Source organism: Cryptomeria japonica, chromosome 9 (genome assembly GCF_030272615.1).
Source record: "Cryptomeria japonica chromosome 9, Sugi_1.0, whole genome shotgun sequence".
NCBI lineage: Eukaryota > Viridiplantae > Streptophyta > Pinopsida > Cupressales > Cupressaceae > Cryptomeria > Cryptomeria japonica.
The window spans coordinates 114,386,503-114,408,458 of NC_081413.1; positions in this window are offsets into that span (position 1 = coordinate 114,386,503).

Consider the following 21,956-nt stretch of genomic DNA (forward strand, 5'->3'; position numbering starts at 1 on the left):
CACATACTCACTGGTAAAATTCAGAGAACAGAAGTGGCATTAAAGGACAACGAAAGGTTCAACGATAGTCAGAATTTTGCATTGGCAGACATCTATCAGATTGTAACCCACCAGTTACAAGGATCTAGGAAGGAGCCACACTCCACTGATAGTGAATGACAACCTTTGTCATTGATGTCAAAGGGGGAGTAGTGAAGATGAGGAAAATGATCAGAAGAAAGACATCATCAGCTCAGGGGGAGTACACATTTTGATAACACAGTTTTGGTAAGACAATTTTGGCAAATTCTTTTTGGACACTTTTTGGATTTTTCTCATGAGTGTTGCCATCCATGCCAAAGGGGGAGATTGTTGGAAAATGCACACTCCAATGAGAAATTGTAAGTGATTGAAGGTATTGTCATTGATGGAAACCTTACAATCATATGATGCTGGTAGGCACCGGCATCAATAGACTCTACACCGGCATACAGTTCACCAGCACTAAAAAAGATTGATTACTGACACCATGGCCGATAGGAATTTTGTTTAAATGTATTTTGTATTTAATTGTAAAATCTTTTTGTAAGCCGACATGGCGGATTGTAATAAGACTCATATAAGTATGAGATCTTGTAGATCATTTAGGAGATATATAGATGGAAGGATTATTGCAGACCTAATATATGAATTGTAAGGCAAATTTTGCATAAGGGTTTATGATTATTGCAGAGCTTAAACTGGTACTGAATCTGGCATAGTAGATGCTGATCTGAAGCAGTACATGACATTGGTTAAGTAATCCATTTTTGTAAGTCAGTGAGACTTGTTTTGTAATTGAGCAGTGAGCTCTAGGCACTTGGCCTTCCTACATGTGCAGGCCCCTATTGTAACAGTAATATTATCTTATTGGCCAGTGAGAGAATATTGTGGGTCACAAATCCCATCGAGGTTTTTCCCATACTGGGTTTCCTCATTAAAATATTGTGTTATGGTGTGTCTTTCATGTTGTGCTTATTGTTCCTATTTACTACATTAATTCTGGTTTACCGGTACACAATTTTGAATTGCTTTTCATATAATAAGTTTAGAAAATTCTTTAACTAGTCAAATACTGATTCACACCCTCTCTCAGTATCTTTCGGAATCCTAACATTATATAGGTTTTCAATCATGCATTATATGTTTGTAATAATGAACCCCATCTTGTGAGCCAAACTCCTATTTTGGTATTTCTATGAGCCAATTAGGAATTTTAGACAATAGGAAATCAACTATGTTGGTTTTAGTGTTTTAAGATGGTTTAGGAGAGGTTAAACTTGACCCAAGGCATTAGGAGGCAAAAGATGACATTTTGACAACTTTTGCAAAAGTTGTCAAAGGTTGTCATGAGCAACTTTTATGCATTTTTTACATTTTGATAATTTGAAACTCCTTGAATGGCTCTAACCTCTTGATTTTTAGTTGAGATCAATTGAGGAATAGTTTATACACCTCATGGATCCACTTCCCAAGAGGTGATTGTATGGAGAAGAGTTTTGATGCCAACAAACTAATAGAATTCTGAGTTTTTCCTGCAATTCTGGAGTTTTGGTCCATGCTATGGTTCTGTACAGATTGGGATCCACTTCCAATGATGTGAATTTGTTAGAGAGAAGATTTAAATCTGTTTTTGTTTTGATTTGAAGTCTTTATTTTATGTGTTTCTCCCGATATTAAAGTTTTACTGTACGTAACTGGAAAACTAGGGTTTACCTTGGGTTTTTCCTCCTTCATGGCCATATCTTGCACTTTACCAATCCAAGGCTCATGGGATTTGGTGAAAGGAAAGTATAGTAAATTTATTATAGGATTCCAAGAGTTTTTTGCAAGAGTAGCAAGGGAGAGAAGTGTTTGGAGTGACCCTAGGTAGACATCTCTATGTGGCTACCTAGACCTTGAACAAACAAAAGTACCTTGTGTACAAATGGCGATGATTCTAGGCGTGTAACCCTAGAATCCCTATTGATTTAGGTTTACAAATATTCCCATGGGATTTTAATTGGCTGGTTCATTCATTTGAGCATAGTTTCTTCACAAAAGAGGCCTAATTGGCCCTTTTAGAACAACCAACATCCTATCGGAAAAGGCCTTTATTTTCCAAAACCTGACCCTTCCTTTTGGGGACTTGTATAACTTCGAAAAGGGTGTTTGAATCCATTTTTTTTTTCCAAGGTGTTTGGGAAAATTTGAACTTAAGACCTCTTTACCCACTAAACAGGGCTACAAGCAACTAGGCCTAATTGGGTGAGTTTCTTAAGGAATGAGCATGTATCCTTGCAACCAGTGCTTTGTTTGACCTTAAGGAGTCTTGTATGAACCAAAATTGGTATGCAAATGATGTGTATCCCTTGGAGGTATCATGGAGTTTGTTGTAGCAAGATGCCCCTGATTGAGTAGGCAAGAGTCTTGGAGATGGTGAGAAGATTGAACTAAAGTTGTAGAGCCTTTCCTTGATAGGATCCCATTCTTGTTTTAGGGGGTCAGTGTCATACATTTTGAGGTGTTTGATAGGTAACAAGGAGGGCTCTACATCAAGTGGTATTAAAGCGAGTAACGACTTTGGTAAGGAGATAGAAAATTGAGAGATGTCAGAGGGACAAGAAGAAGTGGTCCCTAGAGGACAAATCACCAACATGGAATTGGAAAAGATTGTGAGAGAGAAGGCCACTTCTTGCAAGGCAATGTAGAGGGAGATAGAGAGGTTGAGAGGTAGAGTAGATGGGAAGGAAGATGGAGGCACTGGTAGTGGTGATGAAGGGGATGAGGATGATATCCCTATGCCGGAGGAAGAGGTGATTCCTCCTGACCAGAGACACTTCCTTAATGCCCTCAAATCCATGGAGAGGAGAAGCATGGAGTAGAAGATTGATTTGCCAACTTTCAGTGGGAAGATGGAGCCAGATGTTGTGATGGATTGGATAGACTCCCTGTCTAGTTTCTTTGAGTGTGAAGACATTCCAAGACACCAGAAGGTGAAGATTGCTAAGTCCAAGTTGAAGGGAGAATCCCTAACTTGGTGGAACTTTGTCCAAGAGGAAAGAGAGAAGTACAATAAGCCCAAGATTGTTTCTTGGAAGAGGATGGTTGCCTTAATCAAAGAGGCCTATGTACCCAAAGACTATGAAATACAACTCCATAAGAGAAGATAGAATCTCAAGTAGAAGGAGATGGATGTGAACTCATATACTGAGGAGTTCCAAAGGCTATGCATGAAGTCTAAAACAAAAGAGGAAGAGAGTGAGAAATTTGCCCGATACTTGAATGGATTAAGGTACAACATTCAAGAAGAATTGAACCTCCTTAGCCCGGACACCATTGGTAGATGCCATCAACTTGCTATCAAGGTGGAAGAGAAGATCAAAAGAGACAAGAGAAAAATAATAAAGGAAGATGAAGACAACAGAGGGGTGGAAGAAATTTTTTAGAAGTAAAGGAAATGGCTTTGGAAATCAAAGTGAAACCTGTCAATGATGCCCTAAAGGAGAGAGAAGTTCCAATAACAATGGAGGATACAATCAGAGAGGTAACTTCAGAGGAAGAAGACCACCATTCAGAGGGAGATCTCAAGGTAGAGGTCCAATCAAATGTTATAACTGCAATTAAGGACATGTGGCTAATAGATGCCCAGAGAAACCTACTAGTTCCATGAGAGAAAGGAGAAGTAAGTTGATTTTAGAGGCTGACTGCCAAAGTGTGACAAGTGCAAACACATACCAAAGTGTCAATGCCCCTGATAGCTATGGATACCCTGAAAGAGGTGAAGCCTTGATGATCAGAAGAGTAGTAACCACTATGAAGATGTCTGATAGAGAACCCCCATAGAGGAAATCTCTATTCAAGACCACTTGCAAAGCAGGTGGAAAGGTTTGCAAGGTCCTAATAGATTTAGGTTCAACTAAGAACTTTGTGTCTCTAGAGATGGTGGAGAAATTGAAGTTGCGGAGACTACCTCACCCTTGCCCCTACAAGGTCTCATGGCTCACACAAGGACAACAAGTTGTTGTGGAAGAGCAGGCTTGGGTGGAATTCTAGATTGGAACCTATAGAGATAGGTTGATGTTTGACATTGCAAAGATGGATGCTTGCCATCTCCTGTTTAGGAGACCATGGTAGTTTGATTTAAAGGCACAACATGATGGTGCTAGGAATACATATTCCATCACCAAGGATGGTAAGGCGATTAAGTTGCTACCTTTAATAGAGAGTGAGGAGGAGACCAAACAAAAGGAGGCCAAGGTGTTGATATTAGGAGGGAAGCAGCTCATGAAGAACATGGAAAATGAAGGCATGGTTTGTTATGCCCTTATCCCTATTCCAACAGTAACAAAGGTGGAGAAGTCTGAGGAGAAGAAAGAGGACAAAATGAGGTTGATTGACCCTACAGTGTAGCAACTACTAGACAAATACAAGGGTGTCATCTCTGATGGCATGCCAAGGTCACTACCTCCCATGAGGGACATAAACCATTGTATAGACCTTATACCTAGATCCACCTTGCCTAATAAAGAAGCATACAAGCTCACACCAAATCAAAATGTTGAGATGGCAAAACAGGTTGAATAATTGTTGGAATCCAGATTGATTGGAAAAAGTTTGAGCCCATGTGTAGTCCCTACAGTCTTGGCACCCAAAAAGGAAGGAACTTGGAGGCTTTGCATCGATTCAAGAGATATCAACAAGATTACTATCAGGTATAGGTTTCCCATTCCTAGGATTGAGGATTTGTTAGATTGTTTGGGGGGTGCTAGATATTTTACAAAAGTTGATATAAAGAGTGGCTATCATCATATTAGGATTAGGCCGGGAGATGAATGGAATACTGCATTTAAAAAAAATGAGGGGTTGTATGAGTGGAAAGTCATGCCCTTTGTCTTATCCAATGCACCTAGTACCTTTATGACGTTAATGAATGAAGTCTTGAGGGATTTCATAGGGAAATTTGTTATAGTCTACCTAGATGACATTTTAGTTTTCAGTCAAACCAAAGGAGAGCACCTAAAATATGTAGACTTGGTCCTATGAAGATTGTATGATGAATAGTTAATGATCAACTTGGAAAAGCATTTCTTTATGCAGGAATAGATCATTTACTTGGGATTTGTAATCTCATATGGTGAATTGAAAATGGATCAAGAAAAGGTGAGTGCCATATTGTCTTCGCCTACACTTAGGATAATGAATGATGTTAGAAGTTTCCATGGCTTAGCTACCTTCTATAGGAAGTTTATAAGAGACTTTAGCCATATTTGTACCCCTATGCTTGATACAATAAAGGGAGGATAAAAGTACAGGTTTAGTTGGACAGAAGAAGCAGATAACTCTTTTAAAACATTGAAGAGAAAAGTTACAGAGCAGTCGATCCTTGCCCTACCTGATTTCAACAAAATCTTCCAAGTGGAATGTGATGCTAGTCATATGGCTATTGGAGCAGTGCTCAGTCAAGAAGGAAGACCTATTACTTTCTTCAGTGAGAAGTTGAATGAGGCAAAGAGGAGATATTCATCTTATGACCTAGAGATGTATTCTCTAGTCCAATTCTTGAAAAAATGGAGACACTACTTACTACCAAAAGAATTCATAGTTTTCACAAACAATCGGGCCCTTAGCTTCATAAATAGTCAAGAAAAGTTGAATCATCAGCACATGAAGTGGGTAGAGACCCTACAAGATTTCACTTTCATTCTTAAGAACAAGAAAGGAGTCAAGAATAAGGTGGCAGATGCTTTGAGTAGAAGAGTCCTAACTGCAAATCAAATTTAGTTGGAGAGTGTTGGAATGGACTCTTTGAAAGCCATGTATGAGGATGATGAAGATTTTGGAGAGGCCTACAAGGTATGTACTTCATTTGATGAACGGTTTCATGTTGAGTATTCTGAATTTTTGATTCAAAATGGACTATTGTTTAAGGGTGCACAACTATGCTTACCCAAATGCTCTATGAGACTGAATATCATTAAGGAAAAACATTGTGGAGCAATGCGAGGCCATTTTGGTCTTGACAAGACATTAGATTTGGTAAAAAGGCACTATTTTTGGCCCAAACTATAGGTAGATGTCAGGATATTTGTGGAGACATGTGTGATCTACCAAAAGGCAAAAGGAAAGTCCACCAATGCCAGCTTATACTATCCTTTACCCATACCTTCAAGACCATGGGAAAGCATAATTATGGATTTTGTTTTAGGATTGCCTAGGAAAAGGAAAGGATATGATAGTGCTTTTGTAGTGGTGGATAGCTTTAGTAAGATGGCACATTTCTTTTCATGCAAAACTACTTGTGATGCTTCTTATGTAGCAGACTTGTTCTTTAAGGAGATTGTCTGGATGCATGGTTTTCCTTTGACTATAGTCTCCGATAGGGATTTAAAATTTATTGGTCACTTCTAGAGGACCCTTTGGAAGAATCTTGATACAAATTTATCCTTCTCGTCAGCCTACCATCCCCAAACAGATGGTCAAACTGAAATTGTAAATAGATAACTAGGGAACCTACTATGGTGTTTGACTAGACAACATGGAGAAAGGTGTGATAGTATATTGTCTCAAGCATAATTATCCTATAATGATATAATGAATAGGAGTACCAGTAACTCACCTTTCTAGATTGTATATGGCATCCACCCAAGTGGTGTGCTAGAGCTAAGAGAGATACCTCAAGGAGAAGCCATTAGTACAGATGGAGAAACCTTTGCTACTGCCATAAAAGAAATCCATGACCAGGTGAAGACTCATCTTCAACAATATATAGAGAGATATAAAACTCATGTTGACAAAAAGAAGAGATATTCAATTTGATGTGGGATACTTGGTGTTGGTTCACTTGAAGAAGGAAAGACTTCCAAAAGGAAGATACACAAAGCTGATGCAAAGAAAGATTGGACCCTGCCAAATCTTGAAGAAATGTGGTTCAAATGCCTATGAACTTCAACTACCATCTAATCTTGATTGTTCACCTATTTTTAATGTTTGTGACTTAACTCTTTATAAGTGTAGTGTTGATGCAGGGAAAGACACAATTCAGGACATTGCTAATGATGACATTCCCAAACATGAACCACCAAAGTTGCATAAGGTTCTAGATACTAAGGTTTCCAAGCAAACCAAGAGAAAAGTTTACATGGAGTATTTGGTGGCTTGGAAAGGACAACGTGATTTTGAAGCAGTCTGGATGACAAAGCAACAAATCAAAGATCATGGTGCAAACCTGCAGACTCTCATCTCAAGTGGACTTGAGATTTCTCCTTTCGGGGAGTATGGTACAGGAGCACCTCATCAAACCCTTCAAGATGACAAGTCAGACTCTGAGAAGGGAGGATAAGGCATTAAAAATGTCTTCAAGATGTTTTATATATGTTTTCAATCATGCATTATATGTTTGTAATAATGAACCCCATCTTGTGAGACAAACTCCTATTTTGGCATTTCTATGAGCCAATTAGGACTTTTGGACAATAGGGATCAAATGTGTTGGTTTAAGTGTGTTAAGATGTTTTAGGAGAGGTTAAATTTGACCCAGGGAATTAGGAGGTGAAAGATGACATTTTGACAACTTTTGCAAAAGTTGTCAAAAGTTGTCTTGAGCAACTTTTATACAATTTTTGTATTTTGTTAATTTGAAACTCCTCCAACAGATCTAACCTCTTGATTTTCGGTTGAGATTAGTTGAGGAATATTTTATACACCTCATGGATCCAATTTCGAAGAGGTGATTGTACAGAGAAGAGTTTTGATGCCAACAAACTAATAGAATTCTGAGTTTTTCCTGCAATCCTGGAGTTTTGGTCCGTGCTACGGTTTTGTATGGATTGGGATCCACTCCCAATAATATGAATTAGTTGGAGAGGAGAGTTAACTATTTTTTTATTTATTTGAAGTCTTGATTTTGTGTGTTTCTCCTGATATTCAAGTTTTACTGTAGGTACCCAGAAAACCAAGGTTTACCTTGGGTTTTTCCTCCTTCATGGCCATATCTTACACTTTACCAATCTAAGACTCATGGGATTTGGTGAAAGAAAAGTATGGTCAATTTATTCTAGGATTCCAAGAGTTTTTTTTAGGAGGAGCAAGGGAGAGAAGTGTTTGGAGCGACCCTAGGTAGACATCTATATGTGGCTACCTAGACCTTGAACAAACAAAAGTATCTTGTGTGCAAATGGTGATGATTCCAGGCATTTAACCCTATAATCCCTATTGATTTAGGTTTCCCAACATACCCATGGGATTTTAATTGGCCGGTTCATTTATCTGAGCATAGTTGCTTCACAAAAGAGGCCTAATTAGCCCTTTTAGGACAACCAACATCCTACTAGAAAAGGCCTTTATTTTCCAAAACCTGACCCTTCCTCTTGGGGAATTGTATAACTTCAAAAAGGGTGTTTTAATCCATAATTTTTTTTCCAAGGTGTTTTGTAAAATTTAATCATAAGACCTCTTTACCTGCTAAATAGGGCTACAAGCAACTAGGCCTAATTGGGTGAGTTTCTTAAGGAATGAGCATGTATCCTTGCAACTGGTGATTTGTATGACCTTAGGGAGTCTTATGTGACCAAAACTAGTATGAAAATGATTTGTATCCCTTGGAGGTATCATGGAGTGTGTTGTAGCAAGATGCCCCTAATTGAGTAGGCAAGAGTCTTGGAGCTGGTGAGAAGATTGAACTAAAGTTGTAGAGCCTTTCCTTGATAGGATCCCATTCTTGTTTTAGGGGGTTAGTGTCTTACATTTTGAGGTGTTTGATAGGTAACAAGGAGGTCTCTGCATCAAATATATTCATAAATATATAATAAGATTTCAATTTCAAATATATTAACAAACTATAAAATTGGGATCATGGAGTTAAAAATCACATGGCCTCCATCATAGAAAGAAGTAGGAAACATGAGATCCATGTAGGATCATAAACAATGTAAACATAGATGTGACTATCATGTGTTAGTCTCACTTATAAGTACTTGTGTTATACACTTTGTGGACAAGATCCATAAGGGAGACCCCAACAAAGTCTAATTTGATAGTTCAACATTCTAAATGGTTCTTGACATGTTAGAATGCTCTATTCATATTCTTTAACACTCTACATAATTTAGGAAAATCATGGAAGATGTCTCATCCTTTTTTCTACTATAAGAATTCCCATTCTTATCATTTTCTACAATTTCTTTGTGTATGGTATCCCTATTTTACTTTTGATTAGAAGTAGCATATCGAATAATGTCATTTTTTTTAATGTGTTATGGTTTTCTACATAATGTATTATACGTTCCATTGTGTATTCTATAATCCATGATATTATTTAAGTGATTCTAAACATATATATATATATATATATATATATATATATATATATATATATATATATATATATATATATATATATATATATATATATATATATATATATATATATGTTATGAATTATCATCTAATTATTTCCTAGGCTTGATTTAGATAATTTATAAAAGCATCCTTTACTATATATTGACCCATATTTTCTTATGTCTAAATATTTACTTTGCATGAATATTTGTATGTACTCATTTACATTAAGATACATAATCATGATTGAACTCACATGCAACTCAACATAAGAAAAAACATATAAAGGTGAGATTTGTATACCCATGTTAATACTCATTTAGTTTTAGGCTCATTTAGAGAGAACCAGTTAAGAAAATGGTACAATCTTGTGCAAAGTTTGTCTTGTTACCCAATTTAGAGTTGAACCATCCTTGTTTATATACATTCCAACAATAAAAAAAAATTTAGTACCTAGAGGCAACTGAGAGGGGGGGGGCGGGGGGGTGAATCAATTGTCTATTAATTTCAACCCAAATATAACTTAACCAAACTTAGTGCATAATACTGGTAAACCAAACTTAATGGCGGTAGACAATTTAACAGTTAAAAACAGTACCGGTAAGGTTTAATGCATGAGACAAAAAGACAAATAACATACACAACACATAACACAATTATTTGTATGTGGAAACCCTGTAAGGGGAAAAACCATGGTGGGAAACCTTACCCACAATTAGATGATACTACTACAGATAGTATGTGTGTACAAGTGGGGTCTACACATGCAGAAAGGCCAACAGCCTAGAGCTCACTGCTCAAACACAAAATGGGAATCACACTGACTACAATTGGATGTTTAAATCCAATGATAATGTACTGCTCAAAATAGCATCTTCGTATGCTGGATTCAGTACCAGTTAAGATCTGATTGTCTTCCTCATACCTTCCTTGAATATTCAAATGATGTCTACGTGTATAGCTCTGCTTATAATCATGTATACCTTATTACATTCCTCACCACAATCACACTAATCTCACAAATGAGATCTTACATATATACCAAAACCTAAGACCGAATGTGTAGGCTGGCTCACTAAAGATATTACAATAAAATCAATTACAAATGAATCAATATGTGATGCATGATGTCAGCTCAATGCATTTACAACAATAACCAATCAATAAAACATCTCCATAATGTGTCGTGTTGATCTGGAATAGATAATGCTTGCCGGTTCATAACCTAGACCTATTTGCTGGTAACAATGAATATGAAAACTCGATTAGACCAATAACCAAATCACCAAAACCAAGTGTCCAAACAATGTATTTGACATACCCACGTAATCTCCAGATGATAACAGATCATCCTCAGTGTCGGTGAACAATATAACCTATCAGTGAACTAGATACCAATGACTGTGCATAAGTCACTGAACATGCCAGTGAACATAACCAAAGATCTCTAGAAGAATAAGTGTTGACATCAATGACAAAACCAATGCAACACATCCATAATACCAACAATCTCCCCCTTTGACATTGATGGAAACACAAGATGGAAAAACCATCTAAGTGCCAAAGCAGAAATGCCAAAAACCAACAATCTCGCAAAGAGATCAAAATACAGATACAAAGAGTAATAAACTCTCCCCCAAAGAATAATCTCTCCCTAAAAGATAATGTGTTTTTCCATACATATCTCTCCCCCTTTGACATCATATGCCAAAGTAATACAAAACCAAATACAATCAGTTCATAGAACTTATTACAAATACCAATTGCTATAAGAAAATTTATTCAATCTACTCCCCCTGAGAAGTAGCTCTCCTTCATCAAAGTCGGAAAAAGGTTTCTCTGTTAATTCTACCAGCCTGATGTGAATGCATTTAACATCCATTTGATATGCTTTATAGTTCTTGTGTGCTACAAATGCTAGAAATAGTCTGACTGCCTCAATTTTAGCTACCGGTGCAAAGGTTTCATTATAAAAGTCTCTACCGATAGGGGTATAACCCCAAGCTTCTCTCTGAGATATTCAAAAGTTTCCTTAGGTAAAGGCTTAGTAAATATATCTACAATCTTCTCTTTAGTATTCACATAAACCAATTTCACTTCTTTTCCTTCAGCATTCTCTTTCAGAAAATTGAATTTGATAGAAACATGTTTAGTTTTAGAGTGAAATACCGGATTTTTAGATATATCAATTGCTGTCATATTATCATAGTAAATTGTTATAGGTTCTTTGCATTTTACCTTTATGTCCTTCAACATTTGTTTAATCCATAATACCTAGGTACAATTAGTTGCTGCTACAACATATTTTGATTCTGTTGTTGATAGTGATGTACAACTTTGTTTCTTGCTCAACCATGAGATTAGTCTGCTACCAAGAAAAAATGCTCCACTGGTGGTTCTTTTTGTGTCATCTACATCTCCTACCCAATTTGCATCTGTGTATGCACATAAATCAAAATTTTCATCTTTAGGATACCGTAAGCCAAGATTTGTTGTGCCTTGTAGATACCGGAAAATCCTTTTCACTGATGATTCATGATTTTCTTTAGGATTACTTTGAAATCTTGAAACAATACATACTACATTCATAATATCAAGTCTTGTTTGTGTCAAATACAGTAAACCTCCTATCATACATTTGTATCTTGTCAGATTAACAGGTGTTGATTCATCCTTTAATGATAGTTTATCAGTTGTAGTCATAGGTGTGCTTACCAGTTTAGAGTTATCCATGCCAAATTTCTTTAGTAATTCCTTCAAGTACTTTGATTGATTTATGAATATACCTTTATTAGTCTATGAAATCTACAATCCTAAAAATAATTTTATCTCTCCAATCATAGACATTTCAAATTCTTCCTGCATCTTATTAGAAAAGTCTTTACACAATCCATCTTCTCCTCCAAAAATGATATCATCAACAAAAACTTCAATAACCATGATGCCATCATTAGTCACTTTATAATATAAGTTGTTGTCAACATTACCTTTAGTGTAACCAAGCTTCAAAAGATATTTGTCCTATCTAGCATACCAAGCTCTAGGAGCTTGCTTCAATCTATATAAAGCTTTCCTTAACCTGCAAACCATATCTTTGTCATTTGTCAAATAAAATCCATCAGGTTGTTTAATATAAACTTCCTCTTCAAGATCACCATTCAGAAATGCACATTTAACATCCATTTGATATACTTTATAGTTCTTGTGTGTTGCAAAAGCTAAGAATAATCTGACTACCTCAATTCTAGCTACTGGTGCAAAGGTTTCATTATAATCAATTCCTTCTTTCTGTGAATATCCCTTACACACTAATCTTGCTTTGTTTCTGATTACCCTACCATCTTCATTAAGTTTTTTTTCTAAATACCCATTAAGTTCTAATTACATTTTTGTTTTTAGGCCGGGGAACCAATGTCCATGTGTTATTCTTTTCAATTTGTTCCAATTCATCTTCCATAGCCTTAATCCAATATTTATCTTCACATGCCTCATTAATAGTTGTTGGTTCAATTTGAGAAATTAGACATACCTCTTCATTTGTCAGTCTTCCTCTAGTCATAACTCCTTGATACTTACTCCCAATTATCTGACTTTCAGAGTGATTCATTCTTACATACATGGGTGTATTCACTTGTTGTTGTTCTTCAGTCACTATGGAATTTGTAGATGATGCTGGTGTGACTGGATCAATATTTTGTACTGGTGTACTCATTGTAGTTTCATTTGTGATTATCTCAACTGTCGGTTCAGAGTCCATAGACCTTCTAAACTATTCATCAATCTTCACATTTGCACTTTCAATGATTTTCTGCAATCTCTTATTAAAACATCTATATGCCTTGCTCTTAGATGAATAGCCAAGAAATATTCCTTCATCACTTCTAAGATCAAATTTGCCAATATAATAATCTCTCCTAATATAACATTTGCTTCCAAATATTCTAAAATATTTAAGAGTAGGAGTATTACCAAACCATAGTTCATGAGGGGTCTTACCGGTTTCACCTTTGATGTGAACTCTGTTGAATGTATAAACAGTTGTATTCATTGCTTCTCTCCAATACACATGATGCTTGTGATATCATGCTTCTAGCTGCATCCAAAATAGTTATTTTCTTTCTTTCCACAACTCCATTTTGCTAGGGTGTCCGAGGTGTTGATAATTGTCTTCTGATTCCATTCACTTCATAGAATGTGTTAAATTCCTTAGATGTGAATTCACCTCCTTGATCAGATCTCAAACATTTGATTTTCTTACCAGTTTCATTCTCTACCATCACTTTGAATAGTTTGAATTTTCCAAAAACTTATGATTTCTCCATGAGAAAAGTAACCCAACACATTCTAGAATAATCATCAATGATTAGCATAAAATATTTATCTCCTTGTAAACTTCTAGTTCTTGCTGGACCACATAAATCAGTATGAATTAAGTCAAGAACATTATTGGATTTTTCTGGAATACTCTTAAAAGTTTCTCTAACTTGCTTTCCAAATCGACATTCCTTACATACCGGATTGTGAGTTTTAACAATCTTTGGTAATACCCTTACTAACTTAGTTGTATTGATTTTCACAATGCAATCAAAATTTACATGACAAAGTCTCTTATGTCATAACCAACTTTCATCAATATGTGCAATCAAGCATGCTTTCTCATTGTTATTCAAATGAAAGATATTACCTCTAGTCTGATTACCGGTTTCTATTTCCAAACCAGTTCTATTCATGATTTTGCATTTACCATTATTGAATTGCAATTGAAATTCCTTTTCAACTAATTGACCAACACTCAAAATATTATGCTTCAAACCTTCAACATAATAAACATTATCAGTGTTGTGCTTACCATCAAAAGATATATTGCCTTTTCCTCTGATCAAATAAGCTTTGTCATCTCCAAATCTTACTAGACCTCCATTGTATTCTTGAAAGGTTAATAATTTACTCTTATCACCAGTCATATGACGTGAACATCCAGAATCAATGATCCATTCATCCTTTTCTTCAATTTTAGTTGTCAAGGCCTGCTCTACTGGTTGAATAGTAGGTGCCAATTGATCTTCTGTTATTACAACAAAAGCCCATCCATTGTCTGTTGGTTCTTCATCAGAATCATCAGTAACTCCTTCATCAGCATAGTAACATGACTTGTCTCTATTCTTCTTAAATCTATATCTCTGATATTTAGGGTTAGGCTTATATGTTCATTTAGCTTCCTCTTTCAATCTTGCATGTCTATCAGGACACCTAGATGCCATATGACCAATTTTATTATAGTTAAAACATTTAAATGGTGCTTTACCTTCATATTTACTTCCAATTGGACCTTTAGGCATTTTGCTTGCAAATAGAGCTTCAAGCTCTCCAAGTTCTTCATTCTCTCTTCTGATTTCTTCAAGTTCTGTAGCGTAGAGTGTTTTCCAATCATATTTTTTAGATGATGATGATGTTGTTGCAGATGATGAAGCTTTGAAAGCCAAATTTGTCTTAATTGTAGCAACAAGACCAAATTCCTCAAGTTCAAAAGTTGAAAGTTTTCCAACCAAAGTATCTCTAGATACTGATGCATTAGGCATTGTTCTTAGTTCATTAATAGTAGTTACTTTCATTTTGTATGCCGGTAGAAATTCTCTTAAGACTTTAGAAATAATTTCATATTCACTTAAGGATCCTCCACAACTTTGTATACCCAAAACAATTTCATTAACTCTTTCCATAAAAGTAGAAATCCTTTCATCTTCTTCCATTTTCAGATTTTCATACTTGACCCGGAAGCATTCCAGTTTTGCAATTTTGACAATGGTATCACCTTCATTTAATGTTTCCAATTTATCCCAAATAGCTTTAGTAGTAGATTGGTCTGATAATCCCATGATTTACTGATTTGACAATGCACTCAAAAGTGCTTCTTTTGCTTTGCAATCATTCTCCTGATCTTTAGCTAAGGTTGGTGGATTAGGTTGACTTTGAACAGGACCAAGATAGCCATTCTTTGTAACATCCCATATGTCTTTTCTAATGCAATTCAGACGAGTCTCCATTTAGATCTTCCATATACCATAGTTAGTTCCATCAAGCTTCAAATTGTCCTTCCTGAAATAGTTAGTTACCATAGAATCTCCTCAAGCTGTTAAACTTCTACAAAAAGAGGACTTAGCTTTGATACCAATTGTTAGGACCCAACGGCAACTGAGAGTGGGGGAGGGTGAATCAGTTGTCTATTAATTTCAACCCAAATATAACCTAACCAAATTTAGTGCATAATACTGGTAAACCAAACCTAATGCCAATAGAAAATTTAACAATTAATAAAAGTACCGGTAAGGTTTAATGCATGAGATAGAAAGACAAATAACATACACAACATATAACATAGTTATTTGTACTTGAAAAGCCTGTAAGGGGAAAAACCATGGTGGAAAACCTTACCCACAATCAAATGATACTACTACAGATAGTATGTGTGTACAAGTGGGGTCTGCACATGTAGAAAGGCCAACTGCCTATAGCTCACTGCTCAAACACAAAATGGGAGTCACACTGACTACATTTGGATGTTTAAATCCAATGATAATGTACTGCTCAAAATAACATCTTCATATGCTGGATTCAGTACCAGTTAAGCTCTGATTGTCTTCCTCATACCTTCCTTGAATCTTCAAATGATGTTTGCGTGTATAACTCTGCTTATATTCACATATACCTTATTACATTCCTCACCACAATCACACTAATCTCACAAATAAGATCTTACATATATACCAAAACCTAAGACCAAATGTGTAGGTCGGCTCACTAAAGATATTACAATAAGATCAATTACAAATGAATCAATATGTGATGCATGATGTCGGCTCAATGCATCTACAACAATAACTACAGACGCCTAAAAAATGTCTCATTGATCATGTACTAATTATTCCTCTAATTGATTAAATAATTCTTTAATTATTTAATCAAGTTAATTAATCATATTCTTCTAATTTCATATTTCCTCATAATCTCACTAATTATTCTATTTCCTATTCTATCATCATTTAATCACTTTAACCATTTTCTAATGTTAATTAAATATTTATTATTTAATTAATTCTGATTAATTCCCCAATTTAAATAATCTTTATTATTTAAATAAATTACTAATTATTCAATTTCTATCTCTAATCATCTAATCATTTAACCCTTTTCTAAGTATTTATTAAATATTTAATTAATTGTGATTTAATTCCTTTAATTTAAATAATCTTTATTATTTAATTAAATTCAATTTCTAAATAATTAAATAGTTTCTTTAAATTATTTAATTAGCTAATTAATTCTTCCATTTCCAAATCCCCAAATTCTAATTTCATATTCTTCTAATTTCTTCCAAATTCAAATACATGTGCATGATTTCAAAAACCAAATTGTGAATCAAAGTCAAGTTCTAAATATATTCAAATACTAAATTGAATTAATAAATTCAATTATTTGAATTAAATATCATGCAAAGATTAAATTGAAAATCTAAATCTAAATGCAAGCACATGCTAAATTAATTAATTAAATCAATTAATTAATTAAATCATTTATCTCTTCAACTTCTATTGCCATTTTTCAGTTAGCTTTTTCTAAATTAAGCTTTCTATGTCATCTTCTTTATTTCCACCAATTATTCTTTTTCTTCCTTCAATCAACGTTTTCTCAATCAATCGATTCAATTAATCTATTCAATCTATTGAGTTTCACTCCTACAATCAGCAGTTCAACTATCAATTTTCATGTGAGCTCACCTGAGTTCCACCTTTTTAATCAATTTGTTCCACCTTTCAATCAATCTTCTCCAATTTTCTATAAATTGAGCATTCAATCTCCATTTTCAATAATCATGAACTTCGAATCTTTGTGTCACTTGCAGGTTACCAGCGCAATATCTGAGAGCCATCATACCACAAAGAAGAGAAGAGAAATGGAAGCGATATGCAATCTTGGAATAGGGAGTTTTAGTTTGATTTGAATGATTTATAATTCTTATTTCTTGATATTGCATTATTTCATTGTCTTGTTTGTTAGATTCTTTGATTAGATAGGGATTCATGATTTCCCTTTGATTCTAATTGATACATTGTTATTAAGATGAATTTTACATGCATAGATTTTGGTGAACCCGACGTGAATCACAAGTATCTTACCTTCTCTGTTCTCTGTGTAATTTTTGCAGGTTGTACGGATTTTTCCATTTTTTTATAGATTTTGCATGGATTTCGAGAACAAATATTCTGTCACGCAATCGCGATTACATCATCCCGCAATCGCATAGACAACATCATGCATTCGACCCCTTGGGTCACGCATTCACTCTAACAGGGTTACACAATCGCCCTACTCAGATCACACAATCACCCTTTCTAGATCACGCATCTATAGGGTTAATTGTTGTTTAATTTTTTCTTTTGTCTGTTATTTGTTTTGTTTAATTCTGTCTCAAATTGGGTTAATCTGGGATTAAATTTCTTTTATTTCATGATTTGATTATAATAGTTAATGGCAAGAAAAGTTCAGTTTAGGATTTCAGGTGCAAGAAGGACGAAACAACAAAGAAGAGAAGCCAAATGCTATCAAAAGGTTCTCTAGGCAGAAAAATTGATATAGGATTCCGAAGAACAACTGGACTTTGATAGATATAATAGCTTAGTTCTTTCTTATCAAGTTAAAAATGATCTAATCAATATTGAATGGATGATGAGAGATTTGGCTAGGGCTTCACAATTGGTTTTGCAGGTTCCTAATCGGGTTTAGTTTTTTTTTTTTTTTTAGTTTTTAACTTTTGTTGTTGTCTCCTTGTCTATCATGCAATCAACCTGTTAGTGCTACCCAATTGATCAGATATCATCATGCATTTGATCTTTCAGAATTACACATTCACTCTGTCAGGTTCATGAATTCGCTCAGTAAGTATCACGCAATCGCACAGGTAGAATTACGCATTTGTTTCTATCAAGTTTTGAGTTTTTGTTTTCTATTAGTTTGGTTTTACTACTAATCTTCTATTCACAGCCTACGGTAGATTTGCAGAGAGGATTAGATTAGTATTTTTGCATGCATCACCTCACACTTCATTTTTTGGTGCTTAAAATCAACAACAGCTAAAATGGACATGCATGGATAATTTCATACTTCATTATTGGTGCTTAAAATGAACATGGGCTAAAATTGACATGCATGTATCTCACACTTGGTTTTTTTGTGCTTAAAATAAACAAATGGTTAAAATTGACATGTATGCTTTCATATTTTGATTTGGTGTTTAAAATGGACATGCACATGCATATTCAACACCTAAATTTGGGCTATAAAATGAACATGTATCAGGCTACATTAGATTAAATCAATTTTCTTTTTCTTAAGGTAAATAATTTTTATTGTGTCTGGGGTGGACCTACTATTGCACTAACTGACTTTCCACCCGCCTTTGGGGTCTTGGGAGAAAGGAGGAAGGTGACAAAGACATCCAAATTTTTATTTTATTCTACGTAGTGAGGGGTATCTTTGACTGGGGATTTCATCACCCCATAGAGGTACTTTGAATTGGGATGTGTTGGGGATATCATCTCTCCCAGCGTACTCTTGAGTGGGTTTTTTGAGCTGCTATATAAATATACTGGTCAGGCGGCTAGAGTGTTGAGTGAATTCAACATATGTGGGGACCTTCCCTACACCAATAAGCTCAACTAAAGTCTTAAGTGGCTTGCTCTGAGAATCCATCGTTGGATCAGGACCCCTCAAAACCTAATACTACGAACCAATTTAGTTGCCAAAAATCCTACATTCAGTGATTCTGGGAGTGTGGATCCTACCCCACAGATACCCTTCATGTACCTTACACTATGATATAGAAATCCCTTGGCTATAAGATCTTCAGATCTTCAGGGTAAGAGAGACTGGCATGCCCGAGAAGTGTGTGTCGTGGAGTGGAGCCAGTGCTGCCAGACTCTATATGTTTGTTTTGTCTTGGTGTTTCATAAGGGCCTCATTGAATGGTGTCCACTATCCAGCCTAAGATTGTATTCTGTGCTTTTTTATGCAACGTTGTGCTAGACTAGTATTCAACCAGTCCCTTGGGCTATTTCAGGCCCTATCCCATGTATCTCTAAATTTTTTGAGATTGTATGAAAATTGAGTTAGTCAGCTATACATACCTACCAGCAATTGTTCTCAAATTTTGAAAACTACAAAACATTATCCCACACATGAAGTTACAGAAAGCAAAGTCCATTTTGAAACCAAAACTCAAAAGTCCTTACATACTTGTGACCCTAGGCAGTCTTTTACATACGTCTTTTGCATAGTCCCACTTACGTCCTCATTATCGTCCTACGCCTTTTTCATAGTCCCACTTACATTGTCATTATCATCCTAAGTATTTTGCGTTATCATCCATATTAGTTACATAGTCCTACATTATCATATACGTCACCATCTAGACCTCATTTACGTCTACATTCATTGTTAGTTATAGATTTATAGCATGTGTCTTCATGGGTCTCCCAGGTGATGGTTTGCTCCCCTTGGAGCAACCTAATCTAGTTCCAAATGATGGTGAACAAGAAATCATTGATGGTCTAGCTAACTTAGCTTGGGACTTAAGAAGAACCGTACCTCAATATATAGGATTCATACACGAGATAAACATTGAGTCTAAGATTTCCTATAGAATTGATAAAGAGATCGAGGTTGAACAACTTAGTCAAGAAATGGAAAGACTTGCATTAGAGAAATCTAGAAATGCTCAAAAAGGTCTCACATCAAAATCCTCAATAGAGAGTCTAGTATAGCCTTGCCTACCTCATATTTACGTCTACAGTCTAGTGTTAAGTTGTCATCTTACATAGAACCACCCTCATATAAGCAATTTTAGATGCCCATCACAAGGTTACAAAAAGAGAAAGAAATAATGGACCCGAACAACACATAGTCTGTAAACCCTACTTGGAATATGGACATGTCAACAGGTCAAAACTTAGGTACATAGACAATGTCCACCCTAAACAAATTACAACAACATTTGACAAAGGAAGAAATTGAGTTTGCACAACAAGACCCACATGTCCTCATGATCCTAGATGCACTTATACATAGCGATAGGGACAAGTATCTTTCGTTGTTAATATAAAATGGGGCAAAACTACATCAGGATTTTGACATCACAAAAATCTTACCAATAGGAAAAACTTTAGGTCAAGATAATAGTCAAACACCACCCTTGACACAAATACTAGCAACGACCTCTAGTTTTCCTCAAAACGTACCTATCCAAACAAATGTCAACACAAATGCAAACTTTCAAACAAGTGTGTTATCCTTGGTGATCAATGCTAGTATACCATCACAAAGCATACCGATAATATCAAGTTTCTCAGCACCTATTGAAACACAAGCAACAAGTGCAACCCATCCTCTAGTTTTCTATTCTATGGGATCCACATATAGTCATCAAAATGCAAATCTAGGTCTTACCAATACAACAAGTACAACTCAACCAAACATGGGTTCGCATATCACCTATTTCACAGTACCTGGTGGAACACACAACACACAAGGTTATAATCTTGGTACCTTCCAACAACCTCCTAGTTATGCAACCACAAATCCTTTTGTGGGACATACAAAAACACAAGGTATACCTTTGACACAAATAGATATTCTGACACAACAAATACAAAATTTGCAACAACAAATGACAACCATGCAAACCGGCAATGACAAGAAAAGCTATACAATGCAGGATCTACGTCCTTATCCATTTGATCACACATTATACATTCCATCTTTCCCACAACATTTTGAAACGCCCAAATTTGATAGATATCGAGGGAAGGGTGATCCTAGAGATCATATAAGAGAGTTTTTTATGGCATGTATAGAGGTTGCCTTAGAAGATACCTATCTAATGAGATTATTTCCTAAAAGTTTGGGAGGTCCAGCTTTAGAGTGGTTTTCACATTTACCACCAACCATCACATCATGAGGAGAATTAGCTGAACAATTTATTGCAAACTTCTCGCACAACATTGACACCCTAGTTACTTTGATGGACTTGTGTTCCACTAAACAATATGAGAATGAAACATTTACATCCTTCATACAACAATGGAGGGCTCTCTATAGGAGGTGCAAGATAGTTATCCTAGAAATAGAGCAAGTGGACATGTTCACAGAAAATTTGATTCCTAAGATTAAATATCAGATACAAATGCAATATTTAACCACATTCAAACAAATCATGGAAAAGGCTCTCAAATGTGTGAAGGGACTAGTAGAAAAGGGTCTTATTAAGTATGGCAACACCAACAACAATGACAAATCTAAGTTTTGGTCAAAAAACAAAAATATGACCAATGATGGTATTGTAGATGCCAGAATGATAAACATAACTCAGCCCATTTTATCTTTGGGAACAAGTCAGTCATCTAATCCACATATAGGGAGTAACACAACCTATACAAATGTAAATGCTACACAAAACATGAACATAAGATACCCCAGGGTAAATACTCCAAGAAGAAATTACACACCTCTAGGAGAACCTATTGAGTCAGCACTCAACAAGTTAATATAGACAAACATGGTCACTTTAC